At 41.1% G+C, this 24,368-nt stretch overlaps 1 protein-coding gene across 4 annotated transcripts in view; it reads right to left on the reverse strand.

Annotated features, from left to right (window-relative positions):
• Add3 (adducin 3) overlaps positions 1–24,368 on the reverse strand; it is a 112,429-nt gene that overhangs the window by 29,979 nt on the left and 58,082 nt on the right. The window lies entirely within an intron of this gene.

Raw genomic sequence — 24,368 nt, forward strand, 5'->3', positions numbered from 1 at the left:
CGACACATTATTAACACTTTAGAGGAGCCAGGGAGAACTTTAAAACGTTTGGAACACTTAAACGCTTCAAGTGGCTTCAGTGGTGAAGAGCACTGGCTGATCTTACAATGAACCGGGCTCGATTCCCACACCCACATGGTGGCTTCAGTCGTAGAGGACCCAATGCTCTCTTCTGGTTTCTGTATCAGGCACATACATGGTGCATACATGCAGGCAAAACACCCATACACATAACAAACAAATAAATAAAAGCCCTTCATGGAGAAAGGTTGCTTGATGGAGACCAGCAGGAGAGAACAATCCTTGTACAGTCATGGCCCTGGGTCCGATTCCCAGCACTTAAAAAAATTAAGAAGGCAACTTCTCCACAAACATTTCTTTTTAAGAGTTCTTTTTTTAAAAAAGATTTATTTATTTATTATGTATACAGCATTCTGTCTACATAGATGTCTGCAGGTCAGAAGAGGGCACCAGATCTCATTACAGATGGTTGTGAGCCACCATGTGGTTGCTAGGAATTGAACTCAGGACCTTTGGAAGAGCAGCCAGTGCTCTTAACCTCTGAGTCATCTCCCCAGCCCCCTCCACAAACATTTCTTAACAACAACAAAAGAAAATAAAAGCTATCTCAGATTATAATGCTAAGCTGAAAATGACTATTTTCAGAGTAATGGAAGCTTACAGTCTAAGCACTGTCAAACTGAGTTTTTAAAGGAAGCATTCATCAAAGTAAACGTGCTTACTGACGGTGGCATTAGTGGGTCTGCCCAACACACGGTCTAGTCAGACCAAACTTTTACCCCATTAATGGATCCTTACATTCCTTAGTGTGTATATAGTTTCCGGATGTAGGAAAGATAAATGATTAAGTTTTTAAAAATGATTCAATAACTTTCGAAGGTTGCCACATAATCCCACTTAAGCTGATGACACTTTATATTCCAAGGAAGACACAACAAAAACTCTTCAGAAGTCAAATGAACAATTGACTCAGTTATCATGATTGTTTCTGATACTGAGGATAACTTTACACCATCAAGACTAATGTGATGTGGGTAGTCCTTCTGTATATGTATTGCTTTAGCTGGTTAATGGATAAAGGAGCTTCTTTGGCCCTTCTTTGGCAGGGTAAAGCTGGGTGGGAAAGTTAAACTGAATGCTGGGAGAAAGAAGGAGGAGTCAGTGAGAAGCCATGGAGCCGCCAGCTGGAACCTTGCTGGTAGCCCACAAGTCTCGTGGTAAAATATAAAATAATAGAAATGGGTTAATTTAAGATATAAGAGCTAGCTAGCAATATGCTTAAGTGATTGGCCAGGCAGTGATTTAAATGACATGGTTTCTGTGTGATTACTTAGAGTCAGGGTGGTCAGGAAACAAACTAGCAGTCTCCCCCAACACTAATGTATTTGAGTTTTACTCCATTTCTTTCTTCCTCTAGTCTGTGGCAAGTACACAATGTAACAAAAAACATCTATAAGCTTTTCTTGAAATTTTATACATAAGTACATTATTTTGGATTTTACTAAAATGTCACTGCAGAGAGTCTGAAAGTTCCTGGGATGGTTGGAGACGCACTGACTGGAGTAGAGACTGAATGGTAAAGGATCTGGACAATGGAAACACTCAGGGCAGCCCTGAACTGGATAGAGTTATTGGTCAGGGTTGTCCAGGTGAGACAGTGTGACAGCTGCACAAACCACAAATGCACTTCATGCTGCTGGGACTGAACACTATCAGCTAAAGTAGTAAATTTATCATAATTTTAAACAGCTCCAGAAAGAGAAAAAAAAGTTTGTTTGCAAAAGATACTGTTAAGAAAACAAACCGGGGCTGGTGAGTTGGCTCAGGGGTTAAGAGCTCTGGCTGCTCTTCCACAGGACCTCAGTTTGAATTCCAACATCCCACATGGTGGCTTACAACTGTCTATAACTTCAGTTCTAGGAGATCCCAGGCCTCTGTCCTTCATCCTCCTATAGCACTACACAGATAGACTTACACACACACACACACACACACACACACACACACAATTTAAATAAAAGTTAAAAAAGAAAGAGAATGAAAAGGCAACATATAACCCATAGGGAAACTACATATGTAATAATAAAGGACTATGAAAAGAATATATATGAACACTCAAAGGCTAACAGTAATCAAATATTCTTCACCAAAGAAGACACACACAACAAATATGCACACAGAACCATTCAGCATCACTCACTGGTCACTGGAGAAACATAAGGTTGTAATAATATAGCACCACACAGACTATCAGAATGATTAAAATAAAAATGGACAACTCTAAATGCTAGAAAGATGTAGAGAAATCAGATCCTCATACACTGTCAGGATGAAAATGGTAGTTACTGTGGGAAAAAGTGATATTTTATTGAAAAACAAAATAACTACCATACAACTCGACAGTTATATTCTGGGAGATAAATTCCCAGAGAAAGAACAGGTCACACAAATCTATAAACAAATCTTGAGAGCAGTTTTATTTGGAGCAGTTCAGAACAGGAAATAAGCCTCATGTCCTTCAATATATCAACAGCTAAGATAAGATATATAAAATATGGATTACTTAGCAAATAGGAATGAACTGCTTATATATGTTATATATATAGTTATATATGTTATAGAGTAAATTTTCAGTGAGTGAAAAAAACTAATCCCAATGGTTACATGGTGCATGGCGTGTTCACATCAAATTCCTCAAATGACAACACTGTTCCAGTGGAGAGCAGACCAGAGGCTGCTGTGTGTGGGAGAGGATGGGATGCTCAGGATGGAGGAAGGACCCAATATAGGCATTCAGTAAACATGAGCCAACGAGAAACTCCAAGAGGGTCAGTGTCAAAGATGCTCCTAAGTGGCTACTGAAGCACAGTTTTTAATAAATTTTTAATTAAGAATTTCATATATGTATATGTTTTTGATGAAGTCCCCTCCAATCCAATAATCTTCCCTATCACTTCCCCCTCCACCATTTCCCTGAAATTTCATGCTTTTTGTTTAAAAGTCCACTGAATCAACTTTTATGACACCAGTATTTGCGAGTGTTAGGGTCATTTATTAGAGCAAGGGAACCCTCTTAAGGGGTCACAACTATGTAGAAAACTGACTCTTTTTCTCTCAGTGACTAGACCTAGGACTTAGTGACTACCTCCCCGATCCACTGATCTTACACACGTCTTGTGCATGCTGTCATAGCCACTGTGAGCTCCTATGTGTAACTTTTCTGTTATGCCCAGAAAACACTGCTTCACTGTACTCGTCCACTGTTTCTGGCTCTTGGAATCTTTCTGATCCCTCTTCTGCAATGATCCTGAGTCCTGGGAGGGAGATGTGGTATAAATGTCCCATCGAGGGCTGACTGCTCTACAGGCTCTTATTCCTTGCACACTGACCAGTTGTGGGCTTGGTGTTCACTGCCATCATCTACAAAAACAAGCTTCTCTGCTGAGGGCTGAGAGATGTGTTAATCTATGGGTATAAAGATAACAACATAGAAAAAAGTTTACTTCTATATCCATTTGCCAGAAAAATAGTAGTAGGCTCTCACTTTGGGCCAATTCCTACCCAGTCTGAGTTCTTGGTCCTGTCAATGTTGCCAGGCATGAGAAGAGGCTTTAAATCCAATCCATAACATACTTGTCAGTACTGCACCCATGGCACACGGCTCTCAGGGTTCACACCTGGATACGATCATTGCTTTTCTCTTCTGTTAGCATGCACAGCATCTTCCAGCACTAAGAAAACTAGCCAGGATCACGAATTATAGGCTCAAAGTCCTTTAATTATGGCTAGAATCCACTTATGAGTGAGTACATACCATATTCCTCTTTTTGGGTCTGGGTTACCTCACTCAGGATAGTGTTTTCTATTTCCATCATTTGTATGCAAAATTCAAGATGTCATTGATTTTTACCGCTGAGTAGTACTCTAATGCACATATATGTCATACTTTTTTTATCCATTCTTCCATTGAGGGGCATCTAGGTTGTTTCCAGGTTCTGGCTATTACAAATAAAGCTGCTATGAACATAGTTGAACAAATGCTTTTGTAGTATGATAGGGCATCTCTTGGGTATATTCCCAAGAGTGGTATTGCTGGATCCTGGAGTGGGTTGATCCGAATTTCCTGAGAAACCGCCACACTGATTTCCAAAGTGGTTGCACAAGTTTGCATTCCCACCAACAATGAATGCGTGTTCCCCTCACTCCACATCCTCTCCAGCAAAGGCTATCATTGGTGTTTTTGATTTTAGCTATTCTGACAGGTGTTAGATGGTATCTCAGAGTTATTTTGATTTGTATTTCCCTGATCGCTAAGGAGGTTGAGCATGACCTTTAGTGTCTTTTGGCCATTTGAACTTCTTTCATGATCCTAGAGAAGCTAAATAAGAAGGTGAACTCAAAGAAAAACATAGTTATCCTCCTGGATATTGGAAGTAGACAAGATTGCCAGGCAAAAATTGGGAGATTGGGGGTGGGATGGGGGGAAGGGGAGAGGGGGAGAGAGAAGTGAGAAGGGGAGGATGGGAAGAGCTTGGGGGAATGGGATGGTTGGGATGAAGGATGGGTGGATATGGGAGCAGGGAAATATATATCTTAATTAAGGGAGCTATTTTAGGGTTGGCAAGAGACTTGCCTCTAGAGGAGTTCCCAGGTGTCTAAGGCGATGTCCCCAGCTTATTCCTTGGGCAGCTGAGGAGAGGGCGTCTGAACTGGCCCTATCCTATAGCCACACTGATGAATATCTTGCACATCACCATAGAACCTTCATCTGGCAATGGATGGAGATAGAGACAGAGACCCACACTGGAGCACTGGACTGAGCTCCCAAGGTTCAAATTAGGAGCAGATGGAGGGAGAACATGAGCAAGGAAGTCAGGACGTGAGGGGTGTGCCCACCCACTGAGATAGCAGGGCTGATCTAATGGGACTGATCTAGCTCACCAAGGCTAGCTGGACTGGGACTGATGGAGCATGTGATCAAACCGGACTCTCTGAACATGACTGACAATGAGGGCTGACTGAGAAACCAAGGACAATGGCACTGGGTTTTGATTCTACTGCATGTACTGCCTTTGTGGGAGCCTAGTCTGTTTGGAAGTTCATTTTCCTAGACCTGGATGGAGGTGGGGAGGACCTTGGACTTCCTACAGGGTAGGGAACCCTGACTGCTCTTTGGACTAGAGAGAGAGGGAGTAAGGGAGTGGGAGGAGGGGAGGGGGAGGGGGAGGGAAATGGGAGGAGGTGGAAATTTTAAAAAAATAAAAAATAAAAATTAAAAAAAAGAAAACTAGCTAGTAGGTGTGACACTTCCAAGTTGGCACCAGCCTGATTTCTCCAAGTTCTATGACTCAAAAAGTTGTGTCTTCAGCAATAGGGTCTCAACATCAAGCTGTGGAGGGACCAAAGCAAATGACACCAGCCTCTAAAGTTTGGTAGTCCATGGGACCAACAACTCAGAGACAGAACCCATTCCTAGCATGAAGCACTTCCTTCCACCCCTATTACAGGGTGACTCATTTAAACTTTTTATGTATGCAGATAGTAGATATATGCCTTTCCCATGTGCCTTTGTCAAAGGTCTTTAGTGCAATCTCTTTCCAGACTTCCTCCTCTACCCTGTCTTCCTGTCCGCCATCCCACTTAAGTGTACCAATTTTATAAGATGTCACTAATGGCAGAAACTACATGAAGGGTCCATAGGATCTCTGCTGATTCTTACAACTGTGTGTGCAGCGACAATTATCTGACTTTTTTAAAATTAAAGTTTAATTTTTATAAAATTAATATTCAATAAGAATGTTAAAATCAAAATTAAGAGTTGCCATTTCAATTGATGTAAGTGTACAATCAATTCTGCAGTACGGTAAAGCCTATTCTCTACCTATCTTCAGAAAGCATTTTGATCCAGTTTAACCATTACAACTAAACTGAATCAGAATAAAAGCACATGGATCCTGTTAACAGTAGCTGGGGTATATACATTGCCGAAAACACTTCTCATGGTGCCTCCAGGAGCCGTGGGACGTCAAATGTGGTTACATAACAGTTTCCCTAAGCCACACACAGTTAAAATATGAAGCCCCTGGAACATTAAATGAAATGCAGCATTGGAAGGAACAGGCATTTAGTAGCTAGTGTTCAGATCTTAGCACCAGTCAGGAGACACACCAAAAACTACAGCAGGGGAAATACTAACTCAAGCGTGCTCTTGACAGAAACCTGCGGTCAGAGCAGCTTACATACGACCGCTCTCCAGGAGATCTCGCACACAGCTGAATGCTGATGAAATGGTCTAGGAATTTCAGCTGATCACTAGCCTCAAAAAGTTTAAAATAAATTCTGTTGGGCAGTGGTGGTATACACCTTTCATCCCAACATTTGGGAGGCAGAGGCAGGCGGGTCTCTGTGAGTTCGAGGCCACCTTGGCCTACAAGGCGAGTTTCAGGACAGTCAAGACTATTACACAGAGAAACCCTGTCTCAAAAAACAAAACAAAATTAAAATAAGTTCTGAAAGTTTCCATTTATATGCTCGTTCTAACCAAAAAGTAGTCTAGTACAGAGAACTGAACTACGGATAAAGAGACTTTCTTACATCAGCCACTGGGCCAAGGAATGCACATGGGGTACTCACTACTCCTAAGTTTATGTGACTACATCACCTTCACAGTACTGATGAGGAAATGAAGTAGAAAAGCTACCAAGTGATTGATGGGAATTTGGGACAAGGTCTGTTGAAGCCTGCAGTCCATGACCCTAATTAACAAGCTTGGCAGGTGGGTTCTTTTCTTTTTCAATGTCAGTTCATTATCAGGGTTGGAAAGCTTTGATCCCCATCCAAAAACAAACAGATAGACAGACAGACAAACAGACAAACACTGTCCTCTCTTGAAAGGAACTTGTGCATCAGTCACCTCTGGTTCTCATGCCTCTCAAGAACGGGATACTGTAGTGGTGGAGTCTCCGCTCAGTTCCAAACTAATCACTGGAAGCATAAATACCAAAACCAAAAGGAAAGAGTGTGCGGTATGGCACACAGAGTATAAGAATGAGTGTGTATGAGACAGACGAGAAAGATGTGATGCCTTGATTTTTTTTTTATGTAGATGTGTGGATGGGTAGGTCCATGTGAGTGTGAGTGTGTGCTATTGCATATTCATGTGTGCAAGGGGAGGTCAGAGGTGACATCAGATGCATTCTGTGCTGATCACTGGGGCTTGCTGGCTGCCAGTCTAGCTCTAGGTTCAGTAATAGACCCTGCCTCTACTGAGCAGTGGTACAACACATCTTTAATCCTAGCATAGACAAAGGCAGGCAGATCTCTGAGTTCTAGGCCAACCTGGTTTACACAGCGAGTTCCAGGACAGCCAGAGCTTCATAGTAAAACCTGTCTTAGAAAAGAGGGTGAAGGCAATCCTGCTTCAAAAGAATAAGGCAGACAGTAAAAGAACAGGTCACTCAATGTCCTCCGTTTCCTGCATGCACACACATATTCACACACATACATCCACAGATGTCAATGTACAATTCCCAGCTCACAAAACAAACACTAAAAAAAGTACTGATATTCTGTAACAGGTTGAATCACAAGACACCATGAAAAGTGAAAGAAGCCAGCTACCACAAACCACACATTTACATGAAATGTTCAAACAGGCATGCCTGTAGAGGCAGAATCTGGATTATTGGTTGTTACAGGCTGGGAGAAAATAAGGGGTAGCTTCTAGTGAGACTGCCTCTAAAGAATGATGAAAATATCTTAAAATTCTGACTATAAGTGTACAATTCTGTGACTAGTTAGGCTGGGGTGTAACTCAGCTGGCAGTGTTTGCCTAGACTACATGAAGCCCTGAGTTTGATCTCCAGCATTATATAAACTAAGTGTGGTGGCAAAGCCTGTAATCCTAGGACTTGGGAGGTGGAGGCAGGAGGATCAAAAGCTTAAGATCATGCTTGACTACCTAGCAAGTTCCAGGTTAGGCTGGGCTACTTAAGACCCTGCTTGAAAACAACAACAAAGAACAAAATCATATACTGCTGTGGGAACTCCTTCAGCCAATAGTCTTTAAGACGCCAGCCCACTTGGGTGTGGTCTTTGTACTACAAATGCGGATGAAAATCATGTGCGGGTCTCTTGGCTGCTGGATTCGGTTCCAGTTCCCAGCACACGCAGAGGACTGCAGATCACTACCCTTTCTGTGTGAGTTTATCTCCAGATAAACAAACCTTTGTTATACTACATTCCGGGCTATTGTGAAACTCCTCTGTACTCCAACAATATACTTTAAATAGGAAAAGCATATGCTGTGTGATTTATATATCGACAAGATTATTACCTTAAAAATCTCACTAGAGAAGCTTCTGACATCTTGCAAATTTAGAGCAAGGCCTGTATGTGGAGTCCCCACACAGCAGGATATGAGCTGCATGCATCTGTAACTCCTTCTAACTAACCTGGTCACAGTACACCTCTATTATAAACAATTCAAAGAACTACTCATAAAAAGTCTTCCAAACTTCAAATTCTTGGTAGTTTTAACTGTTTTCCTATAAGGAGAGATGCTGTGCTTTCAAGCCTCAGCCTACTGTCCCACACTGGGAATCAGAATCAAGCATTTCAAGCCTTCAAAGCAGCACCTGGTTAAGAAACAAGCACTGTTTATTGTGTTGGTTCTTTTGACCGTTACTATGGAATGGTGAAGACATTTAAAGTTCTAGAAAACAACTTAAACCCTGTACAAACTGTGACACATCATAGTCTTAACCACTTAAGTTTTAAGACGTGAGTTGCTTTTATCTGCTAGTCAGAGTGTTATATACAACTGACACAAAAATGATCAAGACATGTAACTGAGAAAATGAAACAAGCAAACCTGGCACCAGACAATGCAGATGGCACTTTCTATGTTCCCCAAAGAGGAGGATTTAATCACACCACAACACACCACATATTATTGTGACAATGGCTATTGATACTATGCCAGTTTTCTTGGACTATGTTGAATTTAAAGATCACATTTTGCAGATGAGACCAAACTATATTTCAAGGTGGTGATTTTTTCTTTTTAAAGTATGATGCTCAAGGTATTATATACTGGTACAAAATCATAGCAATGGCATTTATTAGTGTTACATGTCACTTTCAGATTATTCCTTGGTCTAAATTTACTTCTTCAATGAAATTTAAGTGAACAGGCCCATCACACCATGCTTGTTTATACATAATAAATGCCACTGGCACACAAATAATTCACTAAAGAGTTCAAGTCCAATGATTCACGAATGACCTTATTGGTCTATCAATTTAGCATGTGCAAATAGATGTAGGAGTGAGAGAATTATATAATGGTTTGATCTAAGTATGTTTTTCCTTAAGTGCAAGTTATTAAAGAAAAAGAAATGTCTACTAACATTTTATTAATATTATACCCTTCACTTAGTGTTTAAAAACTTGGAAGCAAAATCAACTAGAGAATTAGCCCAAATTTGTTTTTCTCCAGATTATATAACATGAAATGTATTAATAAAGAAATGTGCTTACATACACACATTCAGCATGAGCATATTCCATCCTCCTGAACAGGCCTCTCCCGTCACCCTGTATCAATTCCTCATGGCCTTTCACCGTATATACTTGCTATTTTCCCCCATTAATGCCAAAAACAAACAAGCGAATAAGCTTCCTGAGGACAGACAGTATTAGGAGATGGGCAGACTAGAAAGTGTAACATAGGTGACGGTAAATGGCATCATAAAACAGTGCAGTGTATTCCACACAATTCTGAATTTTAAACAACAACAACAAAAAAGCATGCAGGGTAAGGGCCTTCAGTTGAAAGGTACAGACGACCACACAAGCCTGCTCAGTATTTTGGAAGTTGTAGCTGTTAATCTTACAGATAACTGCTACGTATCACTTATGGGCTATTAGCCAAATGTGCAAATTTCCACTTTATCTCTCAAACTAAGCAAGCATCAGTTGGAAAGCTTGAGGGCTTTATCATGACAGGAGCTGGTGAAAGATTATCTTGAGATCTAATGAGTATAATACAGCAAATGAGGGGGTGACGGACATTAAAAAAGCCAGGTACGTGATAGATTCCTAGTGTTCAGAAGGTAAAGGAGGGGAGATGGGGAGTTTAAGGCCAGCTGGGTTAACACTGACTCAAGAACAACAAAATGAAGGAAAAATTGGCTTATAATGGGTAAAGTATGGAGTCTGGTGTGGTGGCTCACGACTGTAATCCCAGCACTGGAGTTCAAGGCCGGTTTAGGTCACACAGTAAGTTCCATACAAGCCTGATTTATGGTGTGTGACTGTGTCAGATAAGTAAAGTGGAGGAGAGATAACATGGCTCACGTGGCAGAGGTGCTTTCCCACGGGCCTAACACCCTGATCCTATCCTGGAATCCTACAAGATGCTAGGAGAAAACCAACTCTCTAGAGTTGTCCTCTGACCTACACAAGCACACATGCAGGCATACACACACACTCTGCATATATATAAACAATAAAAAATTTATAACCACAAAATTAAAGATGGGCATAAAATATAAACTTATGTATACACATACATGCCGAAACTCTAATCAGTTGTTCATTTTTTGTAACCATACACTTTCAGATATTGTACTCTACATAAATAATCTCATTTATTCTGATGAACATTTTATATATACATGTTTCTCTAGTCATCACTTGCTCTCAACATGGAGTAGAGATGGTTGACGGGGAAAAGGCTTTTCCTTCCGTGAGCATGATGACAGAGACCAACAGATTGGTAACTTGAGTGGCCTCTCATGCATTTAGTTTCTGTTACTGAATTCCCTAGTATCAGAGAAATTTTAAAAAGTGAGATCCAGGAAACCATCCAGAATGTTGGCAGCTCATGATAAATGAGGGGTTTATAAGGAAAGAAATCACTGGAGATTCAGGGTTTAGAAAAGATTTACCACTCAATTTCTAGCAATACCTCAGATCTTTGGCTCACTACCCCAGGTACTAAGAATCAACTCCCACATACTTCATGGACTTACATCTACTTAATTATTTGTGCAGGATTAAGTTTCAAAAATCAAAACTCCTTGCTTTTGACATTTTTTCTTCAGTTATGTGTGAAGTCAAATGCACTCTTAAGTATCACTGCATTATTACTGCAGTGCCCATGCTCAGTATAAAACTCACTCTTAAGTACCACTGCAGTAAGTATTACTGCAATACCCACCATACTCAGTACAAAATTTTTCCAGTAAAACTTCCATCATCTTTAATCACAGATGTTGGTAACAATTTTTTATTTACTTATTTTACATATCAACCAGTTTCTCTTCTCCCTTCTTCTCCTGTTCCCTCCCTCTACCTCCTTTCTACAACTCCCCCCCATCTATTCCTCGTCCATCTCCATTCAGAAGGCGTAAGGCCTTGCATGGGATTCAATAAAGCAGGGCATATCAAGTTGAGGCAGGACCAAGCTTCTCCCCCTTGCATCAAGGTTAAACAAAGTATCCCACCATAGGAAATAGGTTCCAAGGAGTCAGCTCAGGAGGCAGGGACAGGTCCTGGTCTGACTGCTAGGGTCCCCACAAAAGACCAAGCTACACAACTGTCACCCATATGCAGAGGGTCTAAGTCAGTCCCATGTTGACTCCCTAGTTGTTGGTCCACAGTGGTCAATAAAACAAAACGGTAGGCTACAGAATGGGAAAAGAACTTTACCAAGCCCACATTTGACAGAGGACTGATATCCAAAATATATACAGAACTCAAGAAATCAGATACCAAAATACCAAATAATCCCATTAAAAAGTGAGGTATAGATTTCGATTGAGAATTCTTAACAGAAGAATTTCGAAAGGCCAAGATACACTTAAAGAACTGTTCAACATCTTTGGTTATCAGGAAAATGCAAAACAGCTCTGAGATACCATCTTACACCTGTCAGAATGGCTAAGATAATTTTTTAATTAATATTAAAAATACAGTGATAGACAAAGCTTCCCCAAACTCTCATTTTACATATTTCTTTCTTTTTCTTGGTTTTTTGAGACAGAGTTTCTCTATGTAGCTCTAGAACTAGCTCTGTATATCAGGCTGATCTCAAACTCACAGAGATCCACCTGCCTCTGTGCCCTGCTCCCAAGTGCCGGGATTAAAGGTGAGCGCCACTATCCCCACCACCACCTAGCTCACATCTATTTCTTAAGTTAAAAATTTTTTTGGTTGTTTTTTTTTGTGATGATTTGCTTTTTTTTGGGGGGGGGATGAACTTTCAATTCTCCTGTCTCCATCTCCCAAACTCTGGTACTATAAGTATACTGACAAAAATTCCAGCTCTGTACAATCAGAAGGAATAAATCTTACAAGGCACATTACTGAATACAAGTTGGGCTTGTAAAAGAAAACTTTTACAAAGTCTAGAGAACTGAGTTGTTAGCACCCACTGAACTTGTGAGTTTCATTCCTAAGCTGGCTACTGTGGTCAGTGGACAGAGGACAGGGGGAAACTGAGACAGCGTGCATTACTTCAAGAAGTAGAGAAGGGGCGGAGAAATGGTTCAGCAGGTAAGAACATGTCCAATATGTCTTTTGTTTGTTTGTTTTATGAGACAGGGTTTTTCTGTAGTTTTGAAGCCTGTCCTGGAACTAGCTCTTGTAGACCAGGCTGGCCTCGAGCTCACAGAGCTCCACCTGCCTCTGTCTCCCGAGTGCTGGGATTGAGTGCTGGGAGAGGGAGGAGGAGAGGGAGTGGGAGGGTATTGGGAGGAGGGGAGGAAGTGGAAATTTTTATAAATAAATAAATAAGTAAATTTAAAAAAAAGTATGAACTACCACTGCCCAGCCCGACACAGGTACTGTTCTTGCAGAGGACCTAAACTCCATTCCCAGCACTGCACCACAAAGCTCACAACTGCTTATTAATTCCATCTCCAGGGGATTCACTGCCTCTGACCACTGTAGGTACCTACAGTCAGACATGCACATTCATGTGTAGACACACATAATTTAAAAATATTAAAAATAAGCTGGGTAGGGTGGCTCAGGCCTTTAATCCCAGCACTGAGGACAGAGGCAGGCAGATCTCTGTGAGTTCAAGGTCAGCCTGGTCTACAGAGTGAGTTCTAGGACAGCCAGGACTAAACAGAAAAACCCTGTCTCAAAGAGCAATCAAACAAGTAAAACAAACAAATAAATCTTTAAAACAAAAGTGAAGGAAAACACACACACAAAAAAAACTTAACAGAGACTTTGATCTATTTCAGGTATTTCTCCTAGAGACTTTCGGCTTTCTTTACCTTAACTCCTAAAACACAGCTGCTAAAGTCAGCATATTTTTACTGCAAAGGGGTCTGATTTGAACAGGACCTTCCAGCGTTGTATCCAGGCTGGTCAAAGGGCCCACACAGCTACAACTCAATCTGATTAATTGGAAATCTTAGTGCCGAGCCATAGAAGTGCAAATCATTAAGTTCAGAAAATGGTGCCTAGAAATTACTTCAAGTGTTTTTGGTTAAACCTGATGGTGGTTTTTTAAGCGAAGTTCACAAAAAGAGATTCTCAATAACCCCAGAAGTGTTTTTATTTTTAAAGCAGTTTTCAAATTTCTGTTTGCCAAAAGAATCCTCCTTTAGACCAAGTTTTTCTTTCCATTTTTGTTTCATTATTTATTTGTGTGTGCACATGTGTGTGCCAAGGCACTTCTGTAGAGGACGGAGCACAACCTCAGGAGTTGGTTCTCTCCTTCTACAATGGGCTCTGGGGCCAAACTCAGGTTGGCAGGTTTGTTTAGCAGGTGCTTTTATCTGCAGCCATCTTGCCAGCCGTAAAGCTAAAGTTTGATATTCCATAGTAAACAGATAATTTCCAACCTAGGGTGGTTTGACTCACATTTTTTTTTAAACTTCATTATATTGTAAGAGCAATATACATTCAGCAGAAATGGTAATTGGAATTTTGATCTTTTTTATAGGCCTAGCACTATAAAGTGGCATAGTTTCTTTTTCTTCTCAAGTTAATTAAAATCTTATTAAAACAATACTCAATAAACATATAATATTGGTGCTTTAGCCACCCTATGGGATATTTCTCTCTTGTCCGATTTTTACATTATAATTCATAACAGTAGCAAAATTACAATTATAAATAACAACAAAAATAATGTAATGGTTGGGGTCACCACAACACGAGGAATACTATTAAAGGGTCGCAGTGTTGGGAAAGCTTGTGAACCAGAGTTCCAGAAGGAAACAGTCTGTAGACACTTTGCACTTCAGGCCACCAGAACTCTAAGAGAATAATAAAATGCTGTTGTTCCCAGCTATCTAGTTTTGTACTGTGTTATGGTAGCACTAGTAAACTAAACCATTTCAATGGACTTTCCATCCTAATATGTATTCTGCGAACATTTACTCTCCTGACAGTATGAAGGGCACATTTCTGCAGAATCAAAGCTCTGCTGAAGTAACAAAATTCACTGAAGCAGTAATTCGAACAAAACATTTGCTGTCAGGACAGTGTGCTTTTCTACCAGACTGTAACCTTTGCTCAGCACGTTAGACTGAAAAGTTTCCAAGGAAATGTGAACCAAGAAAACATTATCGTGTTAGATTCTGAACAAAAATATCTTTGTAAATCCCTGTGAAGATGATTCAAAACAAATTCCAATCATAAATGCAAGTGGCAACAGATTTTACTACTTCTGCCATAGCTGGAATATTAGCCCAGGAATCAGGTCATAAACTATTAGTTTGACGAAATGTCCTTTTTGCTTCTGCAAGGGTGCATTTCAGAAGGCACTTGTTTAGCTTACATGCTTGCCATGGATGCATGCGTTTCTGCACTTTTCTCTACATGAGAAACTAAACTGATAGGCCAGTTCAGCCAATCACATTCTGTTCGTGGGGCGTGTCGCCCTTAGGCAAAAGTTTACCTATAAATCTGGCGAGTGTGCTTCCTCTCTCTCTCTCTCTCTCTCTCTCTCTCTCTCTCTCTCTCTCTCTCTCTCTCTCTCTCTCGCCTGTCTCCTGCATCAGGACGGACTGTTGGGATTCTGGTGTAAGTCTTCCTTCTGTTTATTAAAGCTGTATATTTTGTATTAAGCTAGTCTGGCGGATCTTTTATTACTGATCACACCGCGCCCCTTCACTAAACCATGTCTGCAGCTTTAACAGCATGCTGGTCTCTGGTCCCTCAGGTTATGAGAAACTGTAAGGAGCTGCCTAGTATCAAGTCCATGCTGCTATTGGATCCCACACTGATATCGGACTTTACTTAATTATTAAGAAACAGACAAAAGTGTTGCTGAATTACTAATTTCTAAGACCCACTAAATCATTCCTGGGCGACCTGAATCCTTTCCTTATTTTTCTACTGGGTAATTTGAAATAATCAAATATAAGACTCTCCCATTGCTTCTCTATGTGGACTTCTCCCAGTTTGCTAAAAGTACCCTGTCTGTCTCTGTGTCCTACCTACATACCAGGGCCTGCCAAATCCCTCATGTTCACTGTTCACATGACTGGGCTCTTTCCAATTGCTTCTAGTTAAGAAGCTGTCCTCTTCTCCAGGGTTTATTTATTAAATCTTTATTCAGCCACTCTTGTCCTATTTTAGCCTGTGTTTTCACTAAACCACATTGGAATAAAAATATAGCAAGGGGAGAAATGTTCACTAAATAGCCAACATTTCTTGAGCTCCTCCTATTGTTTAACTGGTTTAATGATGGCACATGTTTCAGTTCACTGAACCTCACAGTAACCCTGAGAGGTGAGGGCTGTTATCTCAACGTACTGATAAGGAAATGTCTTAGCTCCCTTCCACTGCTGTGAAGAAACAACATGATCAACATGACTTATAGAAGAAAGCATTTAATTAGGGCCTTAAGGTTTCAAAGGGCAAGTCTCTGACCAGCATGGCGGGAGTGTGGCAGCAGGTGGGCAGGCCTGGTGTTGGAGCAGTAGCTGAGCGCTTACATCTGATCCACAAGTAAAAGGCAAGAGAGTAGGCCAACTGGAATAGTGCTGGCTTTTAAAACCGCAAAGCCTACTCCCAGTGACAGACTGCCTCCAGGGCCACATCTCTTAATTCTTCTCAACAGTTCTACCAACGGGGGACTAAGCATTCAGACATATGAGCCTATGGGGCCACTCCATTCAAACTACCACAGGAAACAAGCAGAGTTGAGACACTGCTTAAACAAGGTCACACTCTTGGGTTTGGCTCTAGACCCAGAATTCTCTTTACCACCATTGATGTTTCTAAAGTTTGAGTCATTTTGGAGCAAAGGTTGTTAAGATCTTTAGGCAAATTTTTCAACTTCTTTCCTATCCCATCCTCAAATCAAGGTTCCTATTTTTAAATATGAACTCTTTTATAAAATGTATTTTCATGGACTGGTTATCTTCAAAATGAAGTTTCTTGAATACCAGAAGAATGAAAGGGTTTGGCACTCAGAAGTTTTCATCAAATCAGTAACCAACAAACAAAATCCCTGGTTACTCACAAATTTCAATGAACCACTAATAGAATATAGACTACAATTATAATTTTCAACTTTCAAAAGAATGGCCTTTTCTGAACCCTGGTATCTAGATTACATGTGCCATATTATTTTACCCCAACCACGCCAGACATGAACTGTTGTTTAGAAGTGTAGATTCATTTAGAGAGATCTAGGTTCTATTTGGTACAGAAGTAAGATTTAGCGTCGTCGAAAAGCAGGACTAGCTGACACATTTCCAAACTCTCTGAAAACTCAAGTTTTAATAGAAAATAAAAAAATCTAAGAGGATTTTTAAAATTCAATATCAAACTCATAGGGAAGAGATATTATTAAAACTCATTTAAAATACGGGAGTCTATTTTAAAAACAGCAACAGAACTGCTGATTTTAGAAGATGAAGAATCTTTAAAGATATTGAGAAACAACCATTAATAATGTAAGTAATTCCTACAGGAAACACTGCCATTCTGCACACAACCTGGTGTTGAATTTGAAAAGAACATGAGGTGCTAGCTACTGTTTTGTTTTAGTTACCATTTCCCTACAAAGAAACAAGTCCTAAGAGAGAGAACCAAACTTGCCCAAATCCCTCAATTTAATTTTACTAAATACTTTTCATATTATGGAGATACACAGAATGTAGACTAGAGATCACATGATCCATCAATATGAAAAAGTTCTGAAATATGAATAACACTTTTGAAATTCCTTTAAAGGGTTTTAATAACAGACTTTTAAAAATTAGCAAATAGTAAGTCTTTGAAAACAATCACATAATACCTTAAGTTCTGGCTTCTTTTAAGGGATTTATAAATATGCATTCATGTTAAAAAATGGGACAATTAGAGGGTTTGTTTTCATAACAATTTTAATCAATTTATAATATTTTTAATACTGAGTCCCCTTTCTTGGTGCCACTCACATGTCTGAATGGTCCACTTATATTGCTGGCTATAGTCAAAAGTCAGGCTTGAAATGGGATTCTTATTTCTCTGAGACTCACAAAGACTAGACTCAACTTAGTTCTTTAGTCTCTATTTAGTTGGACTTAAAACCTACATCAAATACTTTAATGTCAAATAAAAAGCCATCTTCATGGCTTAGTAATTTAAGTAGTTCTCCAGAGTTTGGCGGACATGCTCTGTCTACTTCCTATTTTTATTGTCAAGGAAAAATGTGATGCTCTTGTAAAAGGCTACAACACTTTATTTAAACATCTAAAGGTGCATGAACACTATAATCCTTGGGGTCCTTGGCTGCTACTGAGAAGCACAAAGCCACCTACTACAATTCTTTTTTCAGAATACTATTTCCCTAGCTCCTCCTCCCTACTGAGGTAGAAAAACCTCTTGGAGTCCCATCTATAAGGAAAACTTAGGGGGCTAGGGATGTAGTTCAGTCACAGAGTGTGAGCCTGGCAATGTCCCGGCAGCATTGTCCTCAGTCCTCAGCACTGCATGAAACAGGAAGGGTGGTGTGGCTTGTAATCGCAGCACTTGGGAGGTAGAGATAGTATCACAAGTCTGAGGCTATTCTTGGCAGAGTGAGTCCCAGGTCTGCCTAGGCTGAATGAAACTGTCTCAAACAAAACAAAACAAATGTACAAAACATTAGGAATCACAGTAGTGGTGGTATGATCTAAAATAAGTTGCAAGCTTTGAAAAACAGGTATAAGAGGCTTCAAAGGTCAGTCCCTCCTAGGGTTAGTGGGAAGTGGTTTTCTAATCCCCACCCTGCCCCAGGTTTGCCACATCTCTTGCACATCTAGACTGGTTTCCCTCCTCCTCTCTATTACCAGTATCAGCCCCTACGCTAAAGTCTTATCAAAGTCAACTCATCCCCCTTTCTACCAAAATCAACCTTTTCCGCACTCTACTACCGTTCCTAAAGTATTTTGTCTTGTCTGTGGAGAAATTGGGTCAACAACTAACTTTATTATGCACTTAAAAGTGACTCAGTAGGGCCACTGACTCATGATACTACACTCTACCTATCTAAGAAGACACCAGGACAAAGATCGAGAACAAACTTTAGAGGTAATCCAATGAACCTGGTACCTAAGGTGTTTGAGGTAATGAAGACTATGACTTGCATTTGAAATATATTAATTTGATTTCAAGGTCATTAAAGAGAAGTATGAGAGTATAAAAAGAAATTTTTAAAAAGCTATACTTATTGCTTATTTTGAGACCAGATACAAATAATAATGTAAAAAAGATAATCCTTTAAACAAGAAAGCAGGGAATGAGAAGATGGCTTACTAGATAAAGTACTTCCAGTAATTAAGGACCTGAGTTTGGGCCTCCAGCATCCATGCAGAAGGTAAGACACACACCTGTAACTGAAACACTGTAGTGGGGAAAGGTACGTGGACAGGCAGATTCCTGGCACTCTGTGATCAGTCAGTCTCACCCAATCAGTGAGCTCCAGGTTCAGTGAGAGACCCTGAGACCCTGTCTCAACGAATAAGGTGGAGAGTGACAAAGGAAGAGACTTGATGCTAAACTCTGGCATCAAGTCAGTACAGAACCAGGAGCTATGTATATATATATACCAAGGGCAAGAGTGCTGCCGGTCAAAACTGGAAGTACATCAAGAACTCTCCCACCCGGCTCCAAACCATCCAACTGCCTAGGTGAAATTCAGGGGCCTGGCACTGCGACAGCCAGCTCTTTCTGTAGAGTGAGGGGACGTCACGGGGTGGAAGAGAAGAGCAAGAAATACTGATTGATGGTATGGTCTATTTACAGGGATCTAGGAGAAGCCAAAAAGCGCAGAACTGGGTTGTTCAAACAAACAAACAAAACCCCCAGAAACCTAGGCTTGGGGCAGGGTTTATGGAAGTTGCAAAATGAGATGGATTTTGACCTGAGTGGGGGGTCTCATTTCCCTTGGTCCAAGCCCCAGTCTGAGGTTAAAGCAGGGAAACTGAGACAATTTCACTTTGAAATCAGGCTGGCAGCAAGCAGCCCTGGTGTCCAAAAAGATTAGTAAAATTTTGCCCTCCAAGTGAAAACACTGGAAAATGATGGGGGACGGGAGGAGGGGAGGGTGAGTCTCTTTGATGGTAAAACAAGGCTTCCAGGTGTGGCCTTGGGCAGGACCTAGCTCCCCAGTGAGAGCTCTAAAACCACACCACCTAAGTTGACCTCCCTCCCCTCCTGGCATTTCAAGGCTATACCAAGGAAACTTGAGCCCCAGAGTGGCCTCAAGATAGTTCCAGGAGGAGGCTATGGCTATTTGGCACCTGGGGAAGGAGAGTCACAAGGAGAAGTTGAGGGCTGTTGCCCTTCTTAAGAAAGGGACTGGATTTTGGACTCATCCTTTTTCCTACTCCAGCTCTCCCCTCCCACCAAGGATACATGAGAAATCAGTGTAGGACCAGCATCTGGCTCCTGGGATGTGGAACAGGGGTGGGTGATGTTGAGACAAACCCTCCAAGCAGGAAGCCAGAATGCAACAGACAGCACAATGATAGGGAAGAGGAAAGGTCCAAGAAAGTCAAATCTCAAGTCAAGAGGCCCAGGGGCCACACGGATCCTGTGGTTAGGGAGGAGCCTCCAAGGCATGAGATGCTGGGAGAGTCCCAGCTCCACTCGGGTCCAGAGATACAGGCTGGAGGTTGTAAAGTCTGGCAGTTTGGTCTGAAGGTCCTTGTGTCCATCCACTACCCAGGTCAGCTCTCAGCTTCTCTTGGCCTCTGTACCACAGCCCAATAGAATAAGGTGGCTACTCTTCCAACCACCTAACTTGTATTTATTATTGTGTGTACACGGGAAGGGCACACCATGGCATGTGTGTGGTGAGAGGACAACGTTGTGGAGTTAGTTCTCTCCTTCCAACTTTATGTGCTTTCTGGGGAGCTCAGGTTACCAGGTTTGCATGGCAAGCACCTTCACACACTGTGCCACCTTGCCAGCCCAGAGAGAAAAAAAGATTACTATAGGAAAAAGACAACTGATAGCAAAAGACAGTTTAGCACAGGTGCCAAATGAAAGATATTCACCAAATATTCAATAGCTGAAGACTTCCAAGAAATTTGGGAGTAAGAAAGCACAGGAAGACCTGAATTTTCGAAAAGGTAAGGATCCAAACTTCTTCACATATAAAATGAAGAGGCTTGACCTGATGACCAACACCCTTCCTAGCTCTGAAGTTTTACCATGCTTTTATCACAGAAGTAGAGTAGTGACTAGATAGGAACTGGCCACTGAAGTGAATAAGGTTTGCTTCTCTCTAAGTTTATGAATAACAGCTTTAAAATGTCACCAAGCCTTGGGGTGGCAGAGATGGATGGCCCAGTGGTTAGAGCATCTGTGGTTCCTTCAGAGGATCCTGGGTCCTGGCTGGCTTCCCAGGACCCACACCAGGTAGCTCACAACCACCTGTAACTCCAGTTCTAGGGTCTCTGATACCTTCTTGTGTGAACTCTGTGTGCACCAGACACATGCATGGTCACACACATACACGCAGGTATTCACACACACACACACACACATCTAAAAAAAATAACTCCCAAAATAAGTAGTATTGGCAAATGAAGTTTTAATTGTAAACATTTGAAACTGAAAATGACAGCACATGAGGATTTGACATTTCAAAAGAGAATTGAATTTGTGGCTTTCCCTTGCTTTACACCAATTTCATGGGTGTGTGTTAAAATTTAAAGGAGGCTTTTAAATGAACATTTTTCGTGTCCCCTAGGATTTATCTGAAATAATTTACTCTTGTTTCTCTGCACAGGTTAGTATTGAGAGTGAGCCTGCAAGATTCCTCCTGATGCTTCCATACTTGTTTCTGCTTTGCTCTTTTAGCCATCATGACTTTTATTATGTTCAGCAGTTACTGATGGTCTGATGTATTCTGAAGCCCAGCCAAAGCTTTTTTTAGAATAATACTCAAAACAAAGCAAATATTGGCTTAGTTATGACACTTGTTGTTCTAAAATGTTAATAGCCTATTGTTCACTGTGGTTGTCTCAACAAGATAATACATTGAAAATCAGCATTTCCTGATAGGAAGTGAATTCCCACTGTGTGTCACAGGACTCTAAGCAAACACTTGGCTCCCAGGGAGGGCTGCATCAGACCAGAGCAGTGATGAATCTGTTTCTGTTCCCTATCTCTCTTTCTTTTGCTTCCTCCTCCTCCTCTTTATCCCTCTCTCTAAAATGGATTTCTGCTTCAGCTCAAACCCTAATCTATTTGTCCATTTTGTTATTGCTGAACTGTTTTCCTAAAATGGCTCCAAATGTTTAAGCAACATTTGTTCAACATCCTGTAGACAGCAGCATCCTGTGTATTCCCAACCACGGAGAACTTCCTTAGTTGTAAATGCCACAATAGATGGGGTAATTGACAAAGAAGCTCTCAGGATGCGTTCTCAAAACACAGCATCACCATTTCCAAGCACTACAACACTGTTGAATTCATCTGGAGTCTGATTAGTAAGAAACAGCCGAGCACTGTGATGGCACTGAAACTGCTCCAGCAGCCTTCAGCCTGAAAATGTACTTTGTTTTCATAAACTCAAATTGCAACAAACTTCTTTGCTAACTTGTACAAGCCAGTTGGTAACAGAAAACAACAAGGAGATAGGGGTCAGGCATGGTGCCACATGCCTATGATCCCAGCATTTGTGACTGAGACAGGAGGATTAGAGTTTCAGGAAGGCCTGATCTATGCAGTGAGGGCCTCTCTCAAAACAAGAATGAAGAAGAACGGCCAGGAGATCCCAGTGGGGCCATCTCAGTCATCAGGGCACGCACCATGCATGCACACAGTGTGTGGCTTCTACAACAGTCATATGCCTGCTTTTCATAAGCTAGTCAACACAGAAAGCAGTAGTTACTAAGCATTACTTGGATAAACGGCGCCCTCAGATTTTAAAGCACACTTATTTAAGGCATCCCAAGTCTTCTGGTGAGAAGCCAGTGCAACACACACACACACACACACACACACACACACACACACACACACACACACACATTCCCTTACTTCCAGGCCTTCAGAGAGGTCTTACCACATAGCTGTGGCTACAGACACAGCCCTTGTCACGGGTTAGAACAGCTATCATCCGATTCAGTGAGGTCAAAGCTCAAACAGGCAATGCTGAACACTTTATGCATGATGCAGCAGAACTCCCCCAGCCCTTGTTACCTTTTAATGGCACTGGCAGGATAACCCTATATAGTTCACTTCTCAGTCGCCTTCCTCAGCACTAAGTTATAAAACTGACCATGGCAAGTAGAGTCGGCTTCAGCATTCCAGGAGACAAGAATGAGGGGCTAAAACTTAAAACAATTTTAGACAAAACTCTAGAAGCTGATTTGTAAAGTCAGACATCACACTTATTTGTGTGTGCACACTACAGCAAGTCAAGAGGTCAGGGGTAACTCTCAGGAAGTGGCTCTCTCTTTCCGCCATGTGGGTCCTGGAGACTGGATCAGGCCATCAGGCTTTGCTGCACGTGCTATCTCACTGGCCCTTGGAGACAAAGTTAAAAAGCCCTAGGGTTATCTCTTAAAGGCTGGAATTCAAAAGCCTTTAAAGCAGGAAGGACCCACTTTAAAAGCAAATGCCATCCCATATGTTTTTTTCTTTCAACTATTAAAGCTTGATCAAAAGATTTGATTTTACTTCTGGAATGGATTTATATTATTGAAAAAGAACTGTCAAAAAAGAACATTTTTCTGTAAATATGTAGAATAGTCAACTGCTCTCTCTTACCTCCTTAAACTTTCAAGTAGTTTAGATCATATGGCATGTCAAATAAATTATAGCCCGTGTGTGTGTGTGTGTGTGTGTGTGTGTGTGTGTGTGTGTGTGTGTGTGATTTCTATTTAAATAACAAAAATCTTATATAATTTGGGTCCCATAAGTTAAGTTCCTGTTCCAACAAAACCTACATATACAATAAAGCTGGAAGGTACATTAAAGTTCACCCATCCAACCTCTCCATTTACAGACAGTGAAAGAAGTCACTTGCCTGCCATCCCATAATCTCAGGATCAAGTTACCCGACATCAAACCCAACATTCCTTCACTATTGTGCTGAGAAGGATTTCCCTCTGGAGCAGTTCTTTCCTCTTCTGCATGGCTGAGCAGAAGGCCTACCCTTGACTGTCTAATGAGATGAGGAAAGGTGGCTGAGAGATTTCTGTTTCACGAAACACTGTCATCCTTCACAACCATCCATGGGCTTTGTCCCAAAATGGAGGCAGGGAACTGATAGCAAAGCACATCCAACAGAGGGAATATACAGGAATCACCCTGGAAATAATCCAGATACCATCAGAATAAGAGCGATCACTCGGGAGCCCATCTGAGCATACACTGAAGCAGTGCACAGCACTTGCCAGACAGCTCCTTCCAAGCAGGAGCTAAACACACAATATAGGTGTAGCTTCACTTTACATGGACTTAAGAAGTCATCCAAGTATTTAAATATATACAGACATATTCAGACAGTTACATAGTCACTGGAAATTTCTGGAAATATAGAAGAGAAATTACCTGTTGGGAACAGAGTTAAGGGGACTAGGGTGGTAAAGAGACGCTTTATCATACACTCTTTTATACTCCTTCACTCTTTTACATGGCATTCTTTTTAGAGAAACACTATAATAAAAAGACTTGGTCAGCATAAAAACACCGAAGGTGTGCAATGACAACGATAAACAGCAACAACGACAAAGACAACACACTCACATAAGCAGAGAAGGGAATTCTAAAGCCCTGGGAGCAACTTCTCAGTAAGGAAACTAAAAGGGATTTCTCACAGGGAACTTGACAGTTCATACCTTGTCACGCTTACCGTTATAGCTACTACTCTAGAAAAGATCTTG

Source organism: Myodes glareolus, chromosome 7, assembly GCF_982192425.1.
Source record: "Myodes glareolus chromosome 7, mMyoGla1.1, whole genome shotgun sequence".
Classification (NCBI taxonomy): domain Eukaryota; kingdom Metazoa; phylum Chordata; class Mammalia; order Rodentia; family Cricetidae; genus Myodes; species Myodes glareolus.